General features: G+C 39.3%; 1 protein-coding gene across 10 annotated transcripts in view; it reads left to right on the forward strand.

Moving 5' to 3' along the window:
• TAFA5 (TAFA chemokine like family member 5) overlaps window positions 1-24,740 on the forward strand; it is a 408,594-nt gene that overhangs the window by 110,072 nt on the left and 273,782 nt on the right. Inside the window, exon 1 of one of the 10 annotated variants that reach the window (XR_007629992.1) lies at window positions 7,742-8,102. The exons of the other annotated variants lie outside the window; for them this stretch is intronic. The gene's annotated coding sequence lies outside the window, so the exon portion shown is untranslated. Of the gene's footprint in view, window positions 1-7,741; window positions 8,103-24,740 lie in introns of those variants that run through there. 10 annotated transcript variants of the gene reach the window in all.

The raw sequence follows: 24,740 nt of genomic DNA on the forward strand, positions 1-24,740 counted from the left end.
GATTACTTCTTCCCTCAATATCACCCTGCACGCTCAAACATTACCTAGGCAGTTGTTGTCTCTTCTGCATACATTCAGAACCTGTTCTAACTTACCGTGGAGGTGCCTGGTTTGTTCTGGATATGCTCCACTTTTGCTGCAGCTCCCTTTTCTACATAGTACAGTAAGAATCACTACTGGAAAGAATTAAAAGTGGCCATTATGAGCCTGACTACAGCTCCTGATCAATTTTTGTCATATCCAGGTTTTGAGGTGGAAGTCAAAAGCTAAAGAAATATAAAGAAAGTTCTCTGGTTAAACTTCAAGCAATGGCTCAAAGAGCTTATTGGTCAAGTTGCCAGTGAGTATGAGTTTGTATAGTAGAATTCATTACAGAATTGGGATTTTTTTTTTATTTTTCCCCCTCCAATAAGATGAGAGGAAGCAACAAACATCACAAATCTATTAACTTATTAACTAACTTCTCCATACAACACTATTAGCCATTCTGCAAGGGTTTGCTGTGATGTGACTCATAGAGTTACTGTGTATTCAGCATGGATTTCTCTGTGGGTCTCATTCTCAATTCTGAACTTCCTGAATGTTACAGTATTTTACATGTGTAGTTTTTGGTTAGACCTCCAAGAATTGATGCTGGAAACTATGGCTAAGAAGTAAATTCCCTAAATTTCATGCATTTAATCATCCTGGTTATAATACAAATCCTTTTTCTAAAAAAAGGAGTAAACAGTTGTATTTTGAGATGTTTTTAAAAATCCAGATGATTTCAAAATAAATAAAAAGTAAAAAAAAAAAAAGGATAAGCCACTCGATTTCACTGTGATTTTTGTGAGTAGCCCTATAGTCATTGGAACGCTTGAGCCTTGACATCAGTCTTAACTGTGAGTTTCAATAGTTTTATGCTCTCTCTGAATTATCATAGAATCACAGAATGGTTTGGGTTGGAAGGGACTTTCAAAGATCATCTAGTCCAAGCTCTGCCATGGGCAGAGACATCTTTCACTAGGTCAGGCTGTTCAAAGTCCCATCTAACCTGACCTTAAACACTTTGGTATCAAGACAACAATCTTAAAACTGGAGGCAGGTAGAAAGGCGCTTAAGACATTGTTACAGGATCTCTTTGAGATCACTAGTTCTCCTTTTGATGTAAATTCCTAACTATTCAGGTCTTATTAGATGAATGAAGTCATATTTTGAAGACAAGAATAGATGAAGGCCATAGACAAACCAGAAGAAACTGGGAGCAGGAAAGGGTGGGGAGACATATGCTGCAGTAATACAAGTTATCCATTAAGACATGTGTGGTTCTTTAAATTAAATTCTGATTTTCTTTAACCTCTCAAACATAAAACTATCCATAGGCAGTCATATCATATGTAGTCATGTATTACAGAAATTAAATCACATCATTTAGCTGCCTCTTTCTTCAGACATTAAAATATTTCTTCCTGAACAGGTTGTGTGAAAACTTGGTACATCTCGTATATAAAAAAAAAAGTTAAAAAATTCTACCCTGGAAGGCAAGAATGAGTTTCAGTACTGCAGATTCTTCACAGAGTATATGCTGCCTGGCTCCTGCCTCACTGTTAGTTCATTCATTACAGCTCATGTATTTTCTCATATGCATACTGGCACTATAGTTCCTTGGGATCTGTACTGGTTGCAAATACCATCAGCATAGGAACTGGATTTTTTAAGGCTCTAAATTTTTTAATCCCAGATGCATTGAGGTTTTTCTATGTAGAAAATTCCCCGGGTCATAATGCTGTCATTGTTCTCAGTAGGAAACCTTAATTGCAGAGCTAGTTGGATAAGAGTTGGATTAGCTGGCAGAGTGTTGTCTGGAAAATCTTTCAGCTGTGCAATGTTATCACTTCCCCTACATCCCCCCACCCCATCCCTGAGGATTCCTAGCCTACTGCATTTGGTGAGATACATATGTTTTCCCCAGCTACAGGAGCTGTGAAGGGTTCCTCTGGGATATCTAAGTATAAATACCCAAGTGTGTCTTCAGTTGCTAGGTTATTTTTAGTCAATGGGTGGTTACCAAGTCATCTATAATTGTGCTGTTAAATGTGTCAGAGCAGCTACTGCAAATCGAGGTGCTCCCTGTAACAGGTTGAGCATATAAAATAAAATGAAAGAGGACAAAACCAACATTTTGGAATTGAGCTGTTTCAAGAGTTGAATTATCTAAGGGAGATTGCGGGGTGGACAGATTCGAGGAGGATGATCCATGAGTGCAACATGGACAGGGTCAACATGGAGCATAGTTTGACTATACTACATGTAGTACCTGTAACTGGCATATTGTGTCATTTCAGATATGTGTTTTGGGAGAATGTCCCAGTGGTTCAAGGAATAAGAGGGATCTTACAGAACCTTACAGTTCTTCTTAGGCAGGTCTTATACAGCCTTTGTCTGTGGTGGCCAAAAGCTGTTACCAACTAGTGACTGCTGTGTGGGAGAAAGAGCAATGAGTTCCCAGTGGACAACTGTCTACATGGCACAAACTGCTAGCACAGTTCTTTCTCTATAAATAGAAAAGAGGAAGAAAATCATACCTGAATAGAAAGCCAGTAAGATGGTAGGAAGAAGACATGAACAGCAAAATAATGCAACTGAAAAGCAAAATGAAACAAAGTTACTTATAAAAGCCCCATAAATCATCAAATGTTCTAAATAAACATGCACTGTAGCAAGGATATTAAACATTGGTTATTATAAATTACCTAGGCTATGCTACCGTTTTTATGGATCTGCCACTAGGAGCCAGAACAGGAAGCATGGTATGATTTGTCAAAAAATACTAAAGACATATTAATGTATCACCCAATTTGGTAAGTGAAGGAAAAACAGTTGAAAAATTGAGATGTTCATGGAAGGATATGGTCAAATGGATGGGTATTTATGGTTCCTACAGCAGCTGCATCATGTCACGAATCAGAGATTAATAGCATCTTTTTAGATATTAATTTCTACTCCAGTGGCACTTGCCCACCATCAGCTGAAGATCAGGGATAAAATTTTGAGGACTGCTGTAGTTCTGACTAGCTCAGAAGCAAAGAAATGCCAGCCATTGGTATGCAGAGAACAGAGGGGGGGAAAAAAAGACTTAAAGGCTGCAAAAACTAATTGGTATAAATATATCCATTTGTATTGAATCCTATATATTCAATATATCATCTATTTTAGTTAGATTCAAAAAGGAAAAGGATTTATAATGCCACTTCATATATATGTGAAAGATGAACTGGGTGAATTTCAACAAAATAAAATGTTAATCTTAGCATCAGGAGAAACATTCCAGCTGAGAGAACCACTGGGCTGGAATAACCATCTCAAGTGACTGGTGACAGACTATTGCCTGAGTAATTCAAAAGTAACAAAAATGAGATCCAGTGGGCACTGGCAAAGGTTTGGTCTAGATAACCTAATAATAGCTATTGTCTGCTCTATTTTTTTTTTTCCAAGACAGTAGTAGTTTCCAAATTCATTAGTGAAAATGGGATGTAAGGATGTAAACTACCACACCCAAAGTGTGTTGTCATTATCATGGAAACTATTATTATAATAATGGCCAGTCTTCGCAAGCGAAGATCCGGGGAAGGTCTTTACGCCTTCCAGCCTGCGCATTGGATTTTTTAGGTGAGACACAGTGTGCGCGGAACTGAGCCCACCCTGACCGGGAATCGAACCCGGGTCTCGGCAGTGACAGCGCCGCGGCCTTACCACTAGACCACCCACTCCCGGGCAGGTGGAGCTCATTAACCTTTAAAAAGGCAACCCATCTACGTCCTAAGGACCTCGCTGCCACCGTCCAAGCTCGCTTGGCCCCGGCAGATGAACCTTGGGTGGGCTCAGTTCTGCACACTGTGTCTCACCTAAAAAATCCAATGCGCAGGCTGGAAGATGTAAAGACCTTCCCCGGATCTTCGCTCGCGAAGACTGGCCATTATTATTAGTGAAAATGGGCTAATGTCATATACTGTGCTCCTGCATTTAGATTTGCATTGACCATGCATAATTTGGGGGTGTATTGCATGAACAGGAGTAAAATAATTAGGCAAAAGGCTTTTGACACATATGAAAATACTAGGCCTTAGTTATAGGTATGTGGAATACAATCTGAACATGATAGTTTTCCAGGAATTTTAGCATACTTTTATTTATAAAATATCTCAGTAGTGAAGAATAAATCTTACAAAGTTTCATGGAATCATTTCACAAAAATAAATCAGAGTATAGATAATTTTTTAAAATGTTTATACTTGAGCAAAGGCTGCTGTCTTTGCTACAGAGTTCCAGTTTTAGTAATTCTGTAGAACTCAGTGAATTTTTGGTAAAATGAACAAATGAGCTGTATTTCCAAAAGAGAACACACATATGGAAATTATGCATTTCATTTTTGCATGGCTTTCCTGTAAGATCTCAGAAGAACTTCTATCTCTTACGCATTTGCTTTTGCTCCTTGATCATCAGGAAAATGCATTCCTCACTGCTTTTCCCAGCTGCAAATGTCTTCTGTATCAGAAATGTCTTCCAATGCCATCACTATCCTTTACCAGCTTTCAGGTGCTGAACATTGCTCCTTTAACATTAAACACAACCAGGAAAGCTCCCATGGAATGGTTCCTCAGCAGGAGCTACTGCTGGGATCACAGCCTTTTGCCTCTGTATTGCTGGAGATGGATGGGGTTGGAGCTCTGGACAAAATCTGGAAATTCACAGTGAGATAGGTCTGTAAATCTGTCATGGCCTAAGCAGCTTAGAAGTTGTTTGAGAGATGTTGTTCCATTAGTTGGGGAGGCAAATCTTAATAGACTGAAAGATAAAGGGGAATTGTTATCAGTGAAATTTATTCAGAAAAGTCTTCCAGAGAAGTCTACACTGGTAACTTGAGATTATCTTTAACATTTTATAAATGTTTATGCAGGTGACAAGTAAAGAAATTGAAGATGGGTATTTTTGAATAGGACTCACCCTATTTGAAAAGTCCAAAGCTATTTAGAAAACGCAAAAACCAGAGTGAACCATATGTAGTACAGCAAGTGGCGGCGTTGCCAGGTACCACTGTCCTCTCAAATGGGAAGTTTTCTGGAATTCCTTGTTGCTATGAGACTAAATATCTCTGTATGGTGTGAGCACTGAACCAGATTTTGCTCCCACTTACACTAGTGTGCATGTAGAGCGAGTGCCCTGTGGCCAGGGAGCACAGTGCCACATTCTGATATCATGCTTATGAAAGGGTCTGATCCAAAGGACTCCAAAAAACAGGAGTATTTGTCTAATTCAGAAGCGCAAAGAAGTAAGAGTAGTTTAAAATGGGCAATGGGCTACCATCTTGCACCTCAAGAGGAGTAAGGAGCAAGCAGTTTGGAGATTCTGACCCATTGACAGGGGGGTCTTCATATGCTTTTAGTCAAAAAGAAAAGTAATGGGTAAAATTTCTCAGAAGATTTCTCTCTAAACTAAGCATGTTCAAACTGAAAGATACATATTGCTTATCCTGGGATGTGTAAATTCTTAAGTTTGACACTTTTAAAATCCACTTATCTGTGGACTTTAAAGCTGCTATGTCATGGGGTGGAGGGGAGGGGGTGAGGGGGGTGAGAAGGGAGGAATGAATATGTTTGCTTAAGTATAAAACGTGTGAATTTCCTTTAGCTATTTGACACTTTTTTTCTTTCACCCAGAAGACAAATAAACAAACAAAACCCAACTTGAACTGTGCCCAAGCATGGCCAGTTTCTCACCAAAGTGTACATTTCAGAATGAAAGATTTACAGTGGAATTTCTCTAGTGTAGCTATGACATTGCTTTAACATTGCCTTGCTGTAATCTTCAAATATAGTAAATGCAATATATGGGTTTATAGGGATTTGTGTGAAGTTTAAAATTCAAAAGATGGTTGTTTTTAATGTTTCTCTGTGCTATCTGTGAAAAACCAAAAAGCACAGGGATGAATTTAACAGAAATCATCAACAACGAGGGAGATGTTTGCCCAATAAAAATACTGATCTTTTATTAATCTGCCCTTTCAAGGATCCGAAAACCCTCCCTCCCGGTTTCTTAAAATTAAGAAAATATTTTAGTGTTAAAAAAAAAAAAAATCCCCCATAATAAATGCAGACTCGTAACCAAGACGCTATGAAAACAAAGCTCTCAGCACGCAAACTATTCCCTCACTTGGCTTAAATCCTCAAAACTGTGGATGTCTATCCCGGAGAAACTGGGGTAGCAAGCCGGCCGTCGGTGCGTTATCATCGCTGCCCGTGCTGTCCAGTGAATCTAAGCCAGGCTGATGAGCAGCACCGCAACTTCCAGCTCGTCGCGGGGCTGCACGGCGGGGAGGACCCGCCGCTATACCGGGCCGGGCCGGGCCGGGCCTCCAACCCTGTGCGAGCAGCTTCCCGCGGTGCTGCGAACGGCACCTCTTCCGTCCCTGCCCGCGCCTTCTCTGCTGCCCCTCCTCTCCCCGCACTGTGCGCCCGCCGACACCCGCCCCGGCCCTGCTCTGCGTGTCCCCGCACTCCGCCCCGGGGGGCAGCGCCGGCCGCGGTGCGGGGCACGCAGGGGGCGCGGAGGTTGCGGGGGCAGCGCTGGCGTTTGAACGCGGGGGTCGCGGGCAGAGGGCACGGGCAGGGAGCGCGGCTCGGGCAGCCTCCTCTGTGCGGCCGGCGACACTTCAGTGTGCGGCTGTTACCCCTGCCCCGCACCGCACCGCCTGCGCGGCACCACGGCTCGGTGACTGGGTAGCCCCGTCCGTCGGAGCGGGCCCAGGGTGCGGGTGCCGCGGTGCATCTGTCCCGGCCGGCGGTGCCCCGGTCCCGCAACGGCGAGGCCGAGCGCGGTACCCCCATGGAGCGGTCCCGCATCGCAGCACCGCCCCGGCCTTCCCGCCTCCCCCGCCTCCCCCGGCTGCTCTACGGCAGCCGACGGCCGCGGCAGGGTCCTTCCCCCGGAGTGGGAGGGCGGCAGCAAAATCGCAGCCTTGTTTTTCTTTTTTTTTTTTTTTTTTCCCTTTCCCCCTGATTTATGGCATTCTTTCATTTGCGCTCCTGTTTTCCGCGGGGATGTCTGCTGCGGAGGCATCAACCTGTAGACTGAGCGAGCTCCCGCCGTAGCCGGCGCGGCTGCTCGGAGGGCGCGCTGCGGTGCCACCGCCGGGGCGCGGCGCCGGGACGGGGTCGACCCCGCGGACGGGCGGCGGGCGGGGAGCGGGGCCGTGCCACCAATAGCCCCGGCGGCGGAGCTGCGAGCCCGAGGGGAGGCAGGCGATCTGTGCCAGAGCCTCCGAGCGTCTCCGCGTTTGCCGGGCACGGCGGGATGAACTGACTCCCCTCCCAAACCCCGCAGTAGAGAGGATCTCCGAATCGGGGGAGGAGGAAAGGGGGTGCAACAAATTGCCGCCAGCCGGGAGAAGTTGCAGTAAGAGAGATCCCTCCCTCCCTCCACCCGCTCCCTCCCTCGCCGCTCGCTCTCTCCTCCCCGAGCCGTGGCAGCGAGCAGCGGAACAGCGGCCCGACGAGCGAGCGGAGCCCGCAGCCTGGCGATGCTGCAGCGGCTCCCGCGGAGCCTCGGCGGGGAGGGCCCGGCCCCTGCGCGCCCCTCGCCGACCGGCGGCGGCGCGCCCTGAGCGGCGGCGGCGGCCCCGCGCCCCCGCGGCGCAGCGGGCGCTGTTGCGCAACCCTGCCCGGCGCTGCCGGCTCCCTGCCGGCTCCCTGCCCCCGCCGCCGGCTCGGCGCGGCGCGGCTCCCGCGGACACGGAGCGCTGATTCATGGGGCCCCGCGCCGGCCGCCTCGGCGAGAGGAGCGCGGCGCTGCCGCTGCCCCCGCGCGGGGTGTGAAGCCCCGGCCCCTCCTCCGCAGCCCCGGGCTCGCCCGCCCTGCTCGGGAGTGTGGTCCCTGCCGGGAGCCGCCGCGCCTGGCGCACAGAGGGAAGCGTTGATGCATCGCTGTGGAAATTCATTGTGTGACTTTCTGGGTATTTACTGAGTTTCAGACCGAGATGCAGCTCTTGAAAGCTTTATGGGCACTAGCAGGAGCAGCGATCTGCTGTTTTCTTATATTTGTCATCCACTCACAGTTTCTTAAAGAAGGTAATTATATCTGCATGTCTACATACCCTGTTCTTTAATACTAAGGTCTTTACGAGGTGCCTTAATTATTTTTACCGTTTCCAGTATGTTCTATTTACAGCAGTGCTTCCACACTATTTTTCCTTTCCGTTAAAGCCTTCTCATTTTTGTTGCTTTAGATAATAGGTAGCTTTGGACTTACATTTTTGGTAAATGTGTGTATATATATATATTATATATATATGAAATCTTTATGATGTTTATATTCGATGTTTTGGCTGACGTCTCATTTCTTTATGGGACATGTATAGAAAATATTTGTTGCTATCAGATGACCACAGAACAGTAGTCATCATGGGAATATTAATAAACCAAAAAGCCCTTAACAAGTAAACGTCTTATTTTTATACCAAATCAATAGGCATCCTTTCCCTCTTCCTTATTCAGTACGTTTTCAATAGATGGCACTAAAGTTCTGTGGAAAGGGCAGGGCAGAGCAAATCCTGGGCATTCAGCATCTTCCTTATCCTCCTTGCTGCCCCGAAACGGGAAGAGGCCTTTGCATGGTTTCAAGGCTCCTGTTTTTTCCACCTTGTGGTCAAAAAATTGTGATTACAATATACAGGAGAAAATAGTTTGGATTGTGAGGCAGGTTTTCCTCTTTTTTTTTTTTTTCCCCCTACTTGAATTGGGTGGAAAAAATTATGTTTGATTAAATGGGTAGAGGGATTTTCTTGGGGAGTAACCGTTGTATTGTTCTTTTTTTGTTGTTTTGTTTGTCTTGTTTGTTTGTTTCCTTTCCTCAGGAAAGTACTCTTTTTTCGTTGTTGTTTTTCCCCAACTGCTAAAATGCCACTGCCTGTTTGTAAAGCAAACTGTAGTCTGAGATTCAAGTGTGAATGCTGAGAAATGTATATATATTTAGTGGTGTCTAGGAAAGCCCAGTGCTGTTCTCTAAGCAGTATTAACAAATAGAACACAACAGTATGGGGCTTTTGGTGAACCCCTTTATTCTTTCTTAGCATTGTGTTATAGTTGAGATTATAGCTGCAGGAAAAAGGAGCCCAGCTCAGCTTGAGTGCTGCCTGTGCAAAGCAGGGAAAAAACTTTTCTTGTGACTGGGACAAAGTTTCACTCAAGGCTGGGCAAAGCGACAACCTTGCGTCCACTTAAGTATCAGTATTGGTTTTAATTTAATGACAATCCAAGAAAAGTGTGAGACTGTACATTTTCACAGATTTTTTTAAAATGAAATTAATAAACACTGATTTGCCTGATTTGGTTAATTTAGAAGCATTTTCCAGATAGCTCCAGTACCGAAGATTTTTCCTTTAAGAAACCTACCCATGCTCTAATTGCATTGTGTGCAATGCCTCCCACATAGTGACTTATTTAACATTCTTTTAAAATGCTCAGACGAGTGTTTTATATATATCTGTCTAATGACATGTCCTGCTTTGAGGAGATTTTGCAGAATATCAGGCTGTTTCTTGACAGTATTTGCCATTATGCTGCTTTTTTTTTTTCTTCAGTCTTTCACTGCTTGAGATCTGTGTTTCTGTAAAAAATCCATAAAGGAAGCATTTTGTTTCCCTTCAGTATTTCTTCTTGGTTTGTAGGAGTAGAAAGCTTGTATTTTACAAGAAAGTTATTTTACAAGAACAGAAACCACAGCTGTACGTTAAGGACTTTTAACACATTTTACATTTCTCTAGCAATTAAAGCTATTCTTAACGTGGACTGCAGAGAGCAAACTGAAGCTCTTGAGTTTGTTGGATAACTTAATTACATCAGGTTTTTTTCTTTGTCTCTGAAATATTTCTGCTTTCTTTAACCCTGAGAAATGTGTACTGAGTGTAAATACAGATTGCCTGTATTGGGCTAGTTGTCAGGCTTTTCTTGAGGGGTGCTAATCTCCACAATAGCATGTTGACCCCTTCCATATAATTGTTTCAACAGTGCATGTATTCCTTCCTCCCTGTATTTCCAATAATGACACAAAATAGTTTAGGGGAGCTGAATGAAAGCCTGCATGGTATAACTGAGCTTTTTCTTTATGAAGAACTTTTAAAATGTCCAATAAAAATGATTGGTTTAAGCATAATATATTCAAATGCAGGCGTTTAAGAGAAGGAAAAATAGATAACAGTGGATTTAAACTATATATTGAAAGCAGTTCACAAAATGAGATTTACAGTTCCTTTTTAGTTATTTATTTTTTATTTTATTTTAAAACTTGGTGTTTTATATTACTTTCAATGAGAAAAGAAAGAGAAAAAGTGTGAGGGAAGGTCTAGCAAATGATTTAACCATATGCCTACCACATCAGTTTATTAAGTAAATATGTATAGAGAAAGATACATGTGAGATGGCTGTTACCTTACTTTCAGAAGACTTGAAATTGTTTTCTGATGTCAGAGTTAGCCCTTTACATTATAATTATGTAAGAAGTTAGGAACTGTATGTCTCATTGCACATGATGTTGTTAGACTGTTGATTTCCTGGCAAAAAGATTAATTTCCCATTGGAGCCTAATGAGCTACATGGGCTTGCTGCTTGTAGCTCAGCTGTGTGGTCGAATTCCTAAGTTAAATGCTTGGACATTTTAATGTGATTATTTCTTGTGCAGAAGGATAATTTCCTGTAGTCCCAAAGAACATTCAAATAAGCCACCAGTTTGCCTGGCTTGATCAGATTAGCTGATAACAGATATCTCCTGAGACAATTTGACAGTACAAGTTCCTACACCAAGCATCTCCTTTGTATGCAAGACAATTGATTTAAGAAGAATGACATGTAAAATTAATTAAAGTTCTGACTTAATTTATTAATGCATGCTCTTTCCATTTTTGTATGTTTCATAATATTTACTGCTTATTATTTTTCCAGAGGCAGATCTTAGCAGAAAACTGACATAATCTTCACTTTGTACAAAATCATATAATTACCAGATCTTTTTTTGTGTTCATTTTCCTTTTACTCACTTGGAATTGCTGATGTTATCTGTTATGTTACACTCTTATGACCTATTAACACAGGATATTTTTACAATTTCAGTTGTACTGCATGGCTGTAGTGTGTAGAACTTTCATTACATTTAGCTGAAACTTATTACCAGAACCAAGTCCTCCTTCAGTCACATTCCTAAATATGGGATTGTGTGTTGCAATACTCAACTGAGAGTTTTTCACACTGTTAATTTCATTTTAGTTCCTATGCTGAACTTACATTTTCCTCTAAGTAGCCCTGTTGTAATTCTTAAATATTTTTATATACATTTTTGAATTGAGGCAATTTGGTAGTAGCACTACATTACTACTGTAAATGATGTTAAGAAACAATGAATGCTTGTTCTGAGATGAGTGGGAAAGAGCTGTTTAAATGTCTATTTTCATGAATATGTTTTTTTCAGGAAGTGAAGAATGGGTGACACAGGGTGCCATTTTTCCACACTTAGGCTTTTGTGTGGAAATACAGGTCATCCTGTGGCTAATCCGCTCCCCTATGTCCAATCTGTCCTTCAGTGTTTCTAAAGATGAATAGAGCTGTGAACCCAGAAAAGGGTATTGTGATATATAATTGCAGTCCCATGCCTGTCTGATCTTCCTGCAAAGCAGTTTAACATCCTCTTGTCAGCTGCAGTCAGTATGAAGGAGTGTTAAAAATTGCCATATCTAAAACTTTTTGCATACACCTTTGAAAATTAAAACTGACTAATTACATTCACTACTCGTTTCTGATTTTAAATAATTTATTTTCTGTTATTGTTTAACACATTTATTCAAAGAGAACTGAGAAACATTTGAGTTGATGTTACACACATAAATTGTGGGAACTGTTTTGCCCCAAACAAGTACCTCTTTCACCTGAAGAACGTTTTAACTGTTCGCACACAGCAGTGATGGGGAAAGGTACAAGATACAGTTTCTAAATGTCTTTGAATCTCAGGGAAAGTAGGGCAGTTAGGGAGTAACTTCAGAAGAGTATGTGTATATGGCAGCCAGGGTGTGTTAGAGCCCTGGATAAACTTTAAAGCTTTGTTTGTCCTCTGTTTTTTCATTAGAAGATGGGAATGTCTAATTTATCAAAGGTAATTTGATATTTTGAATGGTTTATGAGATTAAGGTTGTGTGAGCCTTGTTTGAAGAGGGACTACATAGATTCATTCTCAAGAATCTTAGTGAAGTTGTAGAGAGGACTGGAGTATTCAGATCTCAAACCCATATTCTAAAACTGTTGGGTAGATGTTCATTAGTAAGCTCTGTAAAATAGAGTGATTTTCTGTTGATACACTGCAGTAGTTAAGTAGAGACAAGGGAATTCCAATATTTCTGTTACAACCAGATGATTATGACTATAAAATAGGATTTTAGTATCATTTGTGCAGATTTAGTATATACTTATATGTATGAATAAGGTACCTGTTCAGCACTTTTTTCGTAATTATCTTTTTTTTTGGCCTTAGGCAAAGGTTAGCAATTATTGGTTACACTTGTTGGCACTTCTGTGTCAATCACATTTAGAGGAATTTGTGTCACATTAGCAAAAAATACTATACCACTTTCTTGAAAAGAGTGCATTATTACACATAACTTGGTTAAGTTTTGTACTTAAAGTCTTTTTTTCTGTCACTTTTTACAGTTTAAAATATTTTAGTCTGCTCTAAAAGTATGGAAAAATCTTTATGGGTATTTTTATGTTTTTAGCATGTACATTTTGACATTGACAATAATAATGCACATATTCTATGTAGCTGCATAATTTCAAACAACTCTGCTATACCTCTGCTAATGTTTGAAAAGGTCTACTGACAGTATACCCAAGATGATTTTTTAAAAAGATTTATGTTCATACAACCTGATAGCTTGAGGAAATTGGTAAAACTAATGTTTACTGCAGTGTAAAATATTCTGAGGAAAGGAGTTATCTTCTAAAATGTTTTGAGCCTTTGGCCCTCAAAATTTTCCTGGAAAGAATTTGAATATGACTTAGTATGACAGATAATATTGGCAGCCTTTTATTCCTTCCATTTTTCTTTTACATTTTAAACATTTTAAAATACTTGAAACAATGAAACATAGTTAGAAACATAATTGCTTTCAAGAATATAGGAAAAAAAAAACCTGTTTGGGTTTATGTTAGAGTTATTTTTTTCACTTTACCCTTTTATGCTTTACCTGTGTCTCAAAACAGTAAGAAACCTTGCATACCAGATGTGCTGCATATGTTACTATATATATATAGTAAAGCTGAGTTGAGGGCAGTGTGTCCCAGCTGCAAATTTGCCTGCTTCTGAAGGGTTTGTTACTTTTAAATCAGCGTAGTATAGTATTTTCTCCTGTTTGTCTTCTATATGTTTTTTGGGCGGCTGTTGTGGAGAGGCAGATGTGAATGAGATTATCTGTGGAGCTGGACAGAGAGAGGTACAGAATGCAGAAGTGGATGCTTTCCTCTTCCCATCCAGGAAACAGAATTGACAGTTTAAAAGCCCTAAGCTTGAATAAATGTTACATAGGAAAGAAAATGTGTAACCAATCTGAGAGCATTTCTTTGCATTTTTTTTATAGTTTTGCGGCAACTAAATAGAATTAAGAAGGCCCAGTTCAGTGACTGTGTGATAGTGTGACATTGGGACTGCAGAAAAATGAGAAAAGGTCCTGTTTGAGATAAAAAAGCTTTGTAGTTGAAATGTTTTGATGTTTTCAGTTAATTGTTGGAGAGTTTGGTTTTTTGTTTTGTTTTGTTTTGGTTTGGTTTTTTGGTTTTTTCAATAGGATTGGAGAGGTGTAGCAGTGAAAATGAAGCAATGCTGACAAATTTCTCAATAATTTTCTTTCTAGGGAAGCAGGAAAAATGTTCTGTATCTGGCATCTGCTGTGCTGGGATATACCAAAAGGGGGAGTCTGACAGTTTTTCTACCCATAGAAGGTAGCTCTGAAATAGTCTCTTTGGTTTTGAGTGTTTAGACTGAAAGATGTGTATGTCTTTGAGCGGAACTGCACCATAGATGGTGTAAACCTCCTACTTTTCCTGGCCGAGCAACGTAAAAAAAGCCATTAGTAACAGATTTTCAGTAGCCTTTTTATGATTGCCTGGTTTCATGCCCCCAGAGTACAAGTGAATTATTGACCTTTCTCAAAATTTATCAGGACTACCTGTTCTTAAAGGGAGTACTATGGACTGATGTGAGTCATGTCATACAAAAGTGCATGCTGTTCAGATCTGTTGTTTAATATTTATTTTTCTTGTTTCTTAGCAGGCATACACTATATCAAATATTAAACTGGAAAAACAAGACACACACGACTGAGATTTTGTTGAAACTGAACTAAAAAGACCACATTGGGAAAAGGCATGTATTTAGAAGTCAAGAGTTCAATATAGTATCACTAAAAAAAGCTATATATTGTTTTAATTGACTAGTCAAAATATAGATAAAATTATTCACTTCACATTTATATTTAAAAAAATAAAATATAATCATATGAAGACAAACACAACACAATTGTACTAATTATAACAACAGTATTTGTTTTCTGGTAGTATTTAGATATCCCAGTTGGAATATAATTGGAATTGGTGGCTTAGCTGAATGTTACTGGCCAACTGGGAGATCTATTCCTTCCAGTATCTGGATTATAACAAAGATTTATTTTTCTTAGAAATTATATCCTCTTGCTACTTGAAACCCATAGTGATAGTAGATTCTGTTTAATAACAAAATCCAATTATTTGCCTAAATGTGCTTTCTATGCCTGTTCTAGAAATCCAACACAACATAATGAATCCGCCTGTTCATTATATTTTACCTTTGGCACCACATCAGTTCACAAGTAAATGCCACTCAGAACAATAGATCTTCCTACTAATTGTTGTTAGTCTTGTGAAAAGCAATGAGTAACATGTTTGGAATATGTCCAAACAGCAAATTAACATATAAATAACCAGAAAAAAATAATATAATGGATCAATACCTATTGAAATATTTTCTTAGAGCAGATGCTGTACTAATGCGTGTTCACGTGAGCAATGCATTATTTTTGACTGCACAGAGGAAAGTAGAACATTGTATTAATTTGTCGGGTGAAAAATTGTAATAGACAAGGATAATCTGGATCTCAGCTTCTTTCTAACATGCCACAAAGCTATATGGTATTCCAGAGTCTAGATATTTAATTGCAGTCACACATAAGGAAAGATTAGGTGGATCCACAGGAGAACAAAGGGAATAGCTAAACCTTTAGAAGGTATGACCTAGAAAAGAGAACTAAAGACACTAGAGTTACTGAGTTTAGAGGAGAGCTTACTAGGATGACAGGAGATTTCAGTGGGTAAAATTCTGCCTTATGAGTAACAAATCATCCTTTCTTTAAGGTGGGAAGACAACAAGAAGCAATGAGTTCAAACTGATTTGAGGGAAATTTAGGCTATGCATTGGGACAGGTTGCAGAAAATTCATGCTATGGTTTAGGGAAGACTTGCCAATGGCAAAAACAATTAAGCATTGAGATAGAGTTTCTTGTGAAGCTGTGATATAGGAGAGTTTTAATTTTCAGGTTAAAATATTATCTCTTGGAAGAAGTATTGTTCAGTTGAAACATACACGTGGACTAGGTGACTCCCTGAAGTCCTTTCAAGTCCTGTCCTCCAAAATGGGCGATTACCTGAATCTTACTTAGAAAGGTGAAAGATATTGAACACAGGGGAAGCTTCCAGCAGCTTCTAATGGAAGACACACTTCTATAGCCCAAACTTATTGTTCTGTTGAGCAGCACTAACATTTTTTAAAAAGACAGGAAATAAGAAAGTTTTTAGAAGTTACTATATTGCAAGTTAAGATTTCTTTACCCCTCTACACCAGTTTTTCAAAAAGCACTTGCATTTTATGTGGTTCTGTGGTGACTGGTAATTAATCCTGACAATGATGTTATATGATATCTTGGAATTTGCTGCTGTTTTATTGTACTAAATTGCATGGTTTTCTGCATGATTCTTTCTATACAAATTTATGTCTTCAAGGAAGAAGAAAACCCAAACCACTGCTCCATTATTCAGAGTTGTACGTGTTTTGGAGATGTGCATTATGAATCTGGGAATAGATTTAGCCTCAAGAGAATAAAACAGTTGTTTGAAATGGTCACTGCTTGAGTATCACCTTGCTTAAGGCTATGAACTAATTGAGATTAAACTAAAATGGTTGTGAGATGCTTTCTCTACCTACGCATGGGCAGTTCCCACTATCTGTTAATACTTTAAAAGTATTATTTAGTCATTAAAAAAATGGATGTGCTGTTGTCTTCCCCTTTTATTCTAGCTTTTGCCTTTGTTTTTCTAAATATATGCTGGTAGATGAGGTAAAGAGTCTTCAGCTTCATTTATTGTGAGCAGATCTTGTAACTTGTAAGCATTTTTGTATACTTGGCTATAAAACTATATAGATTGTACCAGATGCTGCCTTATCTTATTTTATAGAATTATAATGGATGCTCATGAGTTTTAGAGGCAAGCCTTTAAAGATAAAAATCACTTTACCACTTTGCTGTGTGTTATCTTCTTTGATAGTGTATAGTAGCAGCTCCATTTCATTGAATCTTTTCATCTTTCCATTATTTTGATTAATATTTTGGTAAAACTTTCTGTATTTTAATATTCTGAGAAGTTCTATGTCTTCCCTAAAGACTATTAAAACATTAAATATGTATTTTACCTGTTATGTAGCCACTAGCGACATGATTTTCAAGTGGGCTGGAGACCCGAGAAGTCCCATTACCTGCAGTTAGAGTTTATGTGATAAAACACAGAGGTTAACCATTTTCTTGACCATGTCCACTTCCTAATTTCATGCCAAGGCCCAACAGGTTTATTGTAATTACTGGTTCATTCATAACCAGACAAATCTCCATTTGTTGTTTTGTGTAGACATCACCTGTAGTCTTAAGAAGGGCATTGTAAGTTTGATCTCCAAATTAGCAGCAGTTTTTCCTTTTTATTGCGCTTTCCTGAGCCCAGAAGCATTTTGCAAGCCTTGCATGGCTTTTCACTTTCAGGTAAACTATCTCTAGTTACAGTCTTAAGAAAGTAATGTGTAAGGTATGAATGTTGAAGGGAGCAATATGATTAGAGAAAAAGAGTGTTCTGTTTGAGGTTAGGAATGGTCAGGTTGACAAGGTGGTGTTAGGTCAGAGGTTGGACTCAATGATCTCAGAGGTCTTTTCTGACCTAGTTGATTCTGTGATTCTGTAAAATCTTGTCTCCACTGAAATTGATGGTGAACTTCTTGGCGTTTTCACTGGTGCTTCTGTTTCAGCTGTGTTGGGCAGCATTGAGGTCCTACTTTGGTATACTTTTGCCTAGGTTTGTTGACTTGGGAAAGCATCCTTTCCCATCTGTAAGATGTGTGAGGTAGATGACTTTGAAAAATAATTCCTACTGAAACTCTTCAAATCAACTGATTAAAGCATGTATTTCACTGGGCAGGTTTTGCTTCACACTACATTTCCTTGTCCCACACTTGGGCACTCCAGCTCCTGGTGACATTGTCTTCTACTGTTAAAATGAAGTTATTTTCTTTGTTCCACAAATGCTAAAAATTGTGGCTGTTGTGTAACTGCATACTCCAATGCAGTGAATTATTAGTGTTAGTAGTATGTGCTTCTGCTTAATTATGCACTTAGGCCTTACCTGGAGCCAGAGCCATACCCTTGCAGTCACTTAACAAATCTAGAGATGCTTGCTGCTCACAGAAGAAGTGCAAGAAAAAGACTGTTAAATTATACATGAGCAAGTAGTTAAAATAACAGAAGTTATGAAATATAATTTCTCCTGCGTGTCTCTTCACAGGCTTAATGCTTTTCTTCAGCTAGGATTTACAAATTTCTTCAGTAGTCCTTTTCTACCTCCAACACACTCCTTCTGCTTTCTCTCTTGCATGCTTTCCCAGGAGAATGCAGCTTCTGAAATTCTACATGCACATGGGAAAAAGAAGGAGATGGTCAAGGGTTCTGTTATGAATCTGAACACTGGGCTTTTCTTGCCTAGTTTTTAGTCTGTCTTATAAATAAATTCCATGTTAGCCTTGCCTGTGTGCTTGTATAACTGTATGTATAGCCTTGACTATCCCTCTACTCATAAAATTCTTCCAGTTTAGTTTTTAAGTTATAATATGGCTGGCTGCATCATCTAGTTCCCTGGGCATTAGGGTGTTGTGTATTAGCTAATGAATTACCGGTATTCTGATTTAGTTTTGTTACAATGTAGTCTTAAAATTTTCTTTTCTAATACTGTCAGAGAACTAAGATGAACAAGGACTTTGTACCCTTCTTATAATTACTGCCTCTTTGCTAGATGGGAATTTTTTCCTAGGTGACTCAGTTGCAGACTTCCAGACAACTGGTCCCTTACGAAGAGAGTACAGATTACAGAATCATAGAATGGTTTGGGTTGGAGAGGACCTTCAAGATCATCAGACCCCCCTTCCACTAGACCAGGTTGCTTAGATGTCATGCTGGGGAGACTAAAGTCTATGTGCAATTAGACTCCAATATTTTCACATGCATTTTATTGTATTGTCATGTGTTAAGGTTTTCAGTTTTGTGAGCTCTGTTATGGTAAAAGCTAAAATACTTTAGATTTTTAATAATTCTTAATATTAAACCCAGTTCATAGAAATTATGTAAGTTTAGTAATTTGTAATTGAAGGTCTCTATTTGTTGCAGTTATTTTAATGAGTAGTTTGAAAATTATTCTCAGTTCACCAAATGAGGTTTGCAAGCCTCCCTTTTTTAGCAGATGAGATGGGAGTCAATTAAAATGAGTAGCTTTTCTCTCATTTTAATGCCATGACTCTCTGACATGATGATGAAGATATCAGATCTATCTCTAGGCTTGTATAATTTCTGTTCACTCTGACGGGAACTGCAGACACCTGTGCATATTGAGGCAGGCAGATTCCTGAATTCAGTAAATTTGTCCAGTACTAGAGTGGCATATCAAACCAAAGTTTTCTTCATATGAAAACAGAACAATCATACTTTCTTTTCCAGATTTTTTTGTTGTCTTTAAGAAAAGAGAAAAAAAACCACAGTAAAATTTCAGTGGAATTAGCACTAAAAAGAGCAAGAAAAGGGCCAAAATGTGCAGCATAATTTAATTTTCTAATAGTTTATAATTGTAAAAACCAAGCAGAGAAACCTTTGCCATAGAACTACTCATTTGTTTGATTGCTTTCTCTTGCACTTATTTACATTATGGTTTAAAAGTCAAGGTTAAGAAGAGATATGCTTACAAACTGTGCTTCAATCCTGACTTCTTCTCATTGTAGCTTCATCTTTTAATATAAACTGTAACCATTTAAAGTAAAAAGAGCTATTTTGAATCCATATATGAGAATGAGAATATATGTATGTATTATGTACAAACACAAAGGAAATACAGAGTTTGTAATGAAGCCTCAATGTTAATTTACATTTTGAAAAAAAACCAAAAAGTTGCCATAGTAACCTGTAAATTTCATGTATTAGACTGAGGAAGTTCTTAACTTACATGACATGTTTCTCAAGTCTTCTGAATAAGAAACCATAATTCTGTGATTTGTGGGGTTGGCCTCAAACAGTTCATATTTGTGCAAAACATGATAAAATATACAGGCATTATTAAATCATGCAAACTAAGTCTTTTCCAATCAACTTTCTAATTATGTTGTTCCTAAGATAATTACTGTTTTGAGTTTTTCCCTAAAAAAAATCTAAAATGTATAGGTGTTTTTCAGTACAAGAATTTGTTACAGCTCTGTTGCTGTTCAGCAGCTATGCATTTAATACTGATGATTTTTAAACATGCGGTGCCGTATGTTCTGTCTGTCCCCAGACAGACATCCCTCTGTATGAAACAGAGCTTTAGTGAAGAGACTAAAAGATGAGTTTAATAGCAAGATCCATTTTTGCTATTTTAAAAGGCCAGTTTTAGTACTGTGCACTGTGAGTATTGCAAACTCTAGCTCTGAGTGGCACAGGCTGCTCTGGTAGCTTTCTAACTCCACATGCCAAACTGAGCAAAATACTTTTGTGGAGGAATTGACAGGGTCAGTTGTTTAACTAGTTAATTTACTACATATCTCAAGTCTCAGCAATCAGCCAGTTTTTATTTTCAGTGCTATTTATGTATTTTATACCAATCAAGAACTATGTAAGAAATAATGTTTGCACCCAATCATCTAATGCTTTCTAAGTATCACCATGTTGGATTCAGCTCTACTAATGATGGCCAGTGACCTTTTGACTCATGGGAGGTCTGAGCTATTTAACTTTCTAAGGTAAAGGTTTTGCTGATGTCTTATCCGATTGAGTGTTATAGTTTGGATAATTCATCCATACTGGTATATTAGACTTTAAAATGGATCTCATTTTTACATATGTTAAATGTAATAACAGCAAGTACTTACAACTAGATAGCACTAAGGTATATCACCATTACCATTCTTCAGCTGCAGTTCTATTGCTAAATCTCCTTTTCCATTATAAATTATTAGTATATTTTTTTAAAGTAGCATTTATTCTTTCCTATAGAATCATAAAAAAATAACTCAAAAGCATACAGATCTGAGTACACCTAGACCATTGCTCTGCTTTCAGACCTCTCATGATGGAGATTCTTCAGCTTTCCCAGATTTTCATGCTGCACTCATCTGTTATGTCTGCATTTACTCTGAGTGGTTGCTGTGGTATCAATCATTTTGTCATGTGGGAAGGCTGGAGCAGACAGCACACACACACATACAGAGCTCTTTGAAATCCTAACGTACTTAACCCAATTAAATTGTAAAGATATTACTGTATGTATGATGACTGGGTTGCAGTTACAGAAAATAGCAAATCAAACGGCAATGTTCAGTCCCCACTGGGTAGGAGGAGGACCTCTGAGGGCACCCAGAATCAGTGGTGAGGTGTGGCATTCCTAACTGAGAAGGCAGTGCTAAAATAATCCTTCTGTTATTCCTTGGTCTCCGCTCTTGAGGGAGCTGTCGCCATTTTTTTATGCCAAATTGTTGACACCTTTTTGTTTACACCTCATGCAAGGCTGTTTTACACGTGTGAAATACATGTTTCTTAATTTTCCTTGGTATGCTGATTCTACTGAACTCCCAAAGCAATGTTCCTAAAAAGTCACTAAAAAGTTACTGACCATGATTTATGTTTATACCCCTGTCTCTGCCATCATTCTGATTTTACATCCTGGGAGACTCCTACTTCACATCACTCTGCATCAAAATGGCTCCTTGTACTGCCCTGAGTGCTTTTCCTCTGCTTTTCCAAAATATCCTAGGTCAACAGACAACTGGTGGTTTTAGAGTTTGACAAGGGTTGCTATTGAATGATATTTCAGAGTTTTTAAATGCCGAATGTGTGCATTTTGCTGTTCAGGAATAGCATCCACGAAGCTCTTGACCACCTGCTGTGTTTGTCCAAGGCTTGCAGTGTGTCTTGTGAACACAGTTCATAACAATGCGTTTGATATTGTGACTAATGTCTTTCTCGTGTTGCGTTGCTTCACATGGAAAGGTAAATGTGCAAGAGAGAATTTTATTTATTTCTTTTTTTCTCTTGTAAAAATACATGAGTTCCTCTTTATTCGAGGTAGAAGAAAGCATTTAAAGCAGCACATCTTGCTCTCCAGTAGTACAATTTCTGACAGTTTTGAAGGATGTAACTAGCAATTCCCTGTCCAATGGGATAATAAAAACTCATGTATTAAATCCAACTTTATGTAAACATTTGGTTCTTGGGAGTATTTAGGACATGCAATTGCTACTGTTGACAATCTTAAATGTTTTTGAAAATCATCCATCTCTGATTGCTGCTCTGTGAAGTCTGACTTCGTGTTTCTGTTTTCCAAAGTCTTGGCAAATTATTTCTTGACATTATGACAGAGATGGCAAGTAAATTTTGTGTTAGAGGGCAAAATCTATGAGGAAATATTTCTTGCATGTTCTTAACTAACATCTATCTTCTGCATTTTTGAATGTTAGGGTGCTGCGAGGCCAGCAGCTCCGTGAGGTTGGGGTTCAGGGGGCATTGGGCTCCTCAGGAGACCTGGCCAGGCAGGGCCTGGCAGCCAGGAGCCAGGCAGCTGGGGGGCCAGGGACAGCCCCAGTCCTGGGCACCAGCCACCTCCCTGGGAACTGGGACAGGCCAGGCAGGACCCATGGCCAGACACGGCAGGAGTGTGCGGGGCTCAGATCAGCCCTGCTGTGGCATCCCTGGGATGGGGGCTGATGGCCCTTGAGGCTGGAATGAGTTCCTGAACTGCGGGCAGGGTGTGCCAGGCACCGACATTGGTATCTTCAGGGCCCTGATGTATATGCTTTAGTAGCTGATCCAGTAAGAAAGTCACTTAAACATGCTATAAATGCAGCAGGAGAATACCAGCATTCATTGACACACTGCATTTTGCATATTATGTGCCAGCCATACACTTGTCTTTTAAAGACCATGCACGTTATTTTATGGATGTGGTAATGGGCCCTGAACAAGCTCAATCTGGACTGACAACTGAACAGAACTTGAGTCCTGTGCTTGGGGTGATTGATATGTTACTGTGCGATGTCAGTACTTTGAGGAAGTAGGATCTGTGTTTCTGAAAATGTCACTTGTTCAGAAGGATAGAAAAGGATACAGGAGAGGAGGGGTAATACTGAATTGAACTGTACTGGACTTGCTTTAAATCATCACTGATGTTATCAGTTAGGTCCTCCTTCTCTAAACTGTACAGTGAAATATTTTCTGCATTTTAATAGTGCCCAAAAGACTTGGAAAGGTATGAAGTTGTCTTCCGTGGATCTGATTTTGTGAAGTGTCTTGGGATGCAGGATCCACTGCAGGATGCTTTTAAACTAGTACTTTTATCTCCTTTCCATTTTCTTTCTTCCAACTGATGCCTCAGACATTGAATATGGGACAGCGTAGTTCATCTACAGCAATGGACTGTGTTGCCATGACATAGTTTAGGAATCATTGTAGTATCACATAGAAGTGATAGAATACTTAAAAGTAGTGAAAACATATAGTTTTAAATTACCGTCCTAAATTGAAAAAATTAGGAGTAAACTTTGCATGATTAAATCGGTTTTTCTTCTCTCTATATTGCTTATTGTGATGTTATAAATATGACTTGCATCCCCACAAGTAAAATAATGCTTGACTGTATTTGTGATTGTGGTAGAGTAGCTCATATTTCAGATATTGTCATGCTTAAATCATGTATAAATATATTGATTCATTTAAACTGCAGTAATACAAAGTGGCCTTTGTATTTCTGTATGCAAAAGACAGGCTGCAATGTCAATGAGACCCACATTGTCCTTCTGTGGGATAATTTCCATAGTTTGCAATTATGATTTCTCAAAGGACATTTGATAGCGCTATGCTGTGTAGGTAAATCAGTAACCAGAACTCTTAGAAGTTCATTCAACTTGAACAGAACTCTTTTTAAATTCTGCAAGTATCTCAGATGATATCTGCGTGCAGTGAATGTGAAATGTAAAGTGAAGCTTTCTGCTGAAACTGTCATCCTTCTCTACGAAGGCTTTACTTTATATATCAGTGGTATTACACTTCCCAGCTGCCCTGGAAGTTTCTGTGCAGTGTTGAGGCTTGGCAGGCTTAAATACACATTTTGTGGATGGTAGTTTGACCAAATTTCAGTTTAGCTTGCAGCAGTGTGGACATGCTGTACTTGTAAGAGAGCTTGCTTACATGTTCATTTGCATCTCAGTATATGGAGCATAGTTTTGATTTTCAGTTCTATATAATGACTGTAATTTGGATTTTGGGTGAAAATAGGAAATGTTGTGCATGCATAAGTGGTGTACTTATTGGATCTTTTGTGCAAAGAAGTGGTGAAAGGTTTACTTATCTTTGGGACCCATGCTGTTCAAATTCTGCACAGGCAAAACCATTCATATTTGTATGTCCTTTATGTTCAGTATCATAAAAATTGAGTTAACATGTTTAAAGTGCATATTTGTGTTGTGTGGTATTAGGTCCACATGTACTGTGAATATGAAGGTGAAAAATAAATGCATAAATTCATAAGTGCAGTAGGTAAGGGACTTGAATATTATGACTAAATGCTTATTAGTATATGTCATTAGTTTTAAGGAACTTGGCTTTTCAAAGATTTGTAACAAGAGGCGGAAGATGGAGAATAATTGTACACCTGCCAGCTAGTCAAAGACAATTGGTGCCTCTCAGTTAGTAATGGTAAATTCTGAAATTGCACACTGAAGTATTTGTTGGCAAAAAGATGCTTCAGTCCTAACTATGTATATAATGTTTCCTTATAAATGTAAAGTCTTAAACATTGTAAGTCCCCATCTCTCTTTTGATCAGTTCTGCAACTGTTCTGTTGTTCAAGTCCTTTTACTCTCTTTTGTCCTTTGCCAACTTTTATTTAACTAATATAAAATTCATCTAAAATTTTCAAGTTAAGCATCAGAACTTTGTAGATCATAACATCCAGCTACATTATATTTTGTCTATAAACTGCATTTGATAGAGATTTTTTTACCCTTCACTGCTGTCATGGGCTGGTTTAGATTTTCATCACTTTTGTTACTGGAAATCTGACTTTTTTTTTCAGCCTAATTTATTGGCAGCATGTATC

Source organism: Myiozetetes cayanensis, unplaced genomic scaffold (genome assembly GCF_022539395.1).
Source record: "Myiozetetes cayanensis isolate MyiCay16 unplaced genomic scaffold, myiCay2020 scf3, whole genome shotgun sequence".
Taxonomy (NCBI): domain Eukaryota; kingdom Metazoa; phylum Chordata; class Aves; order Passeriformes; family Tyrannidae; genus Myiozetetes; species Myiozetetes cayanensis.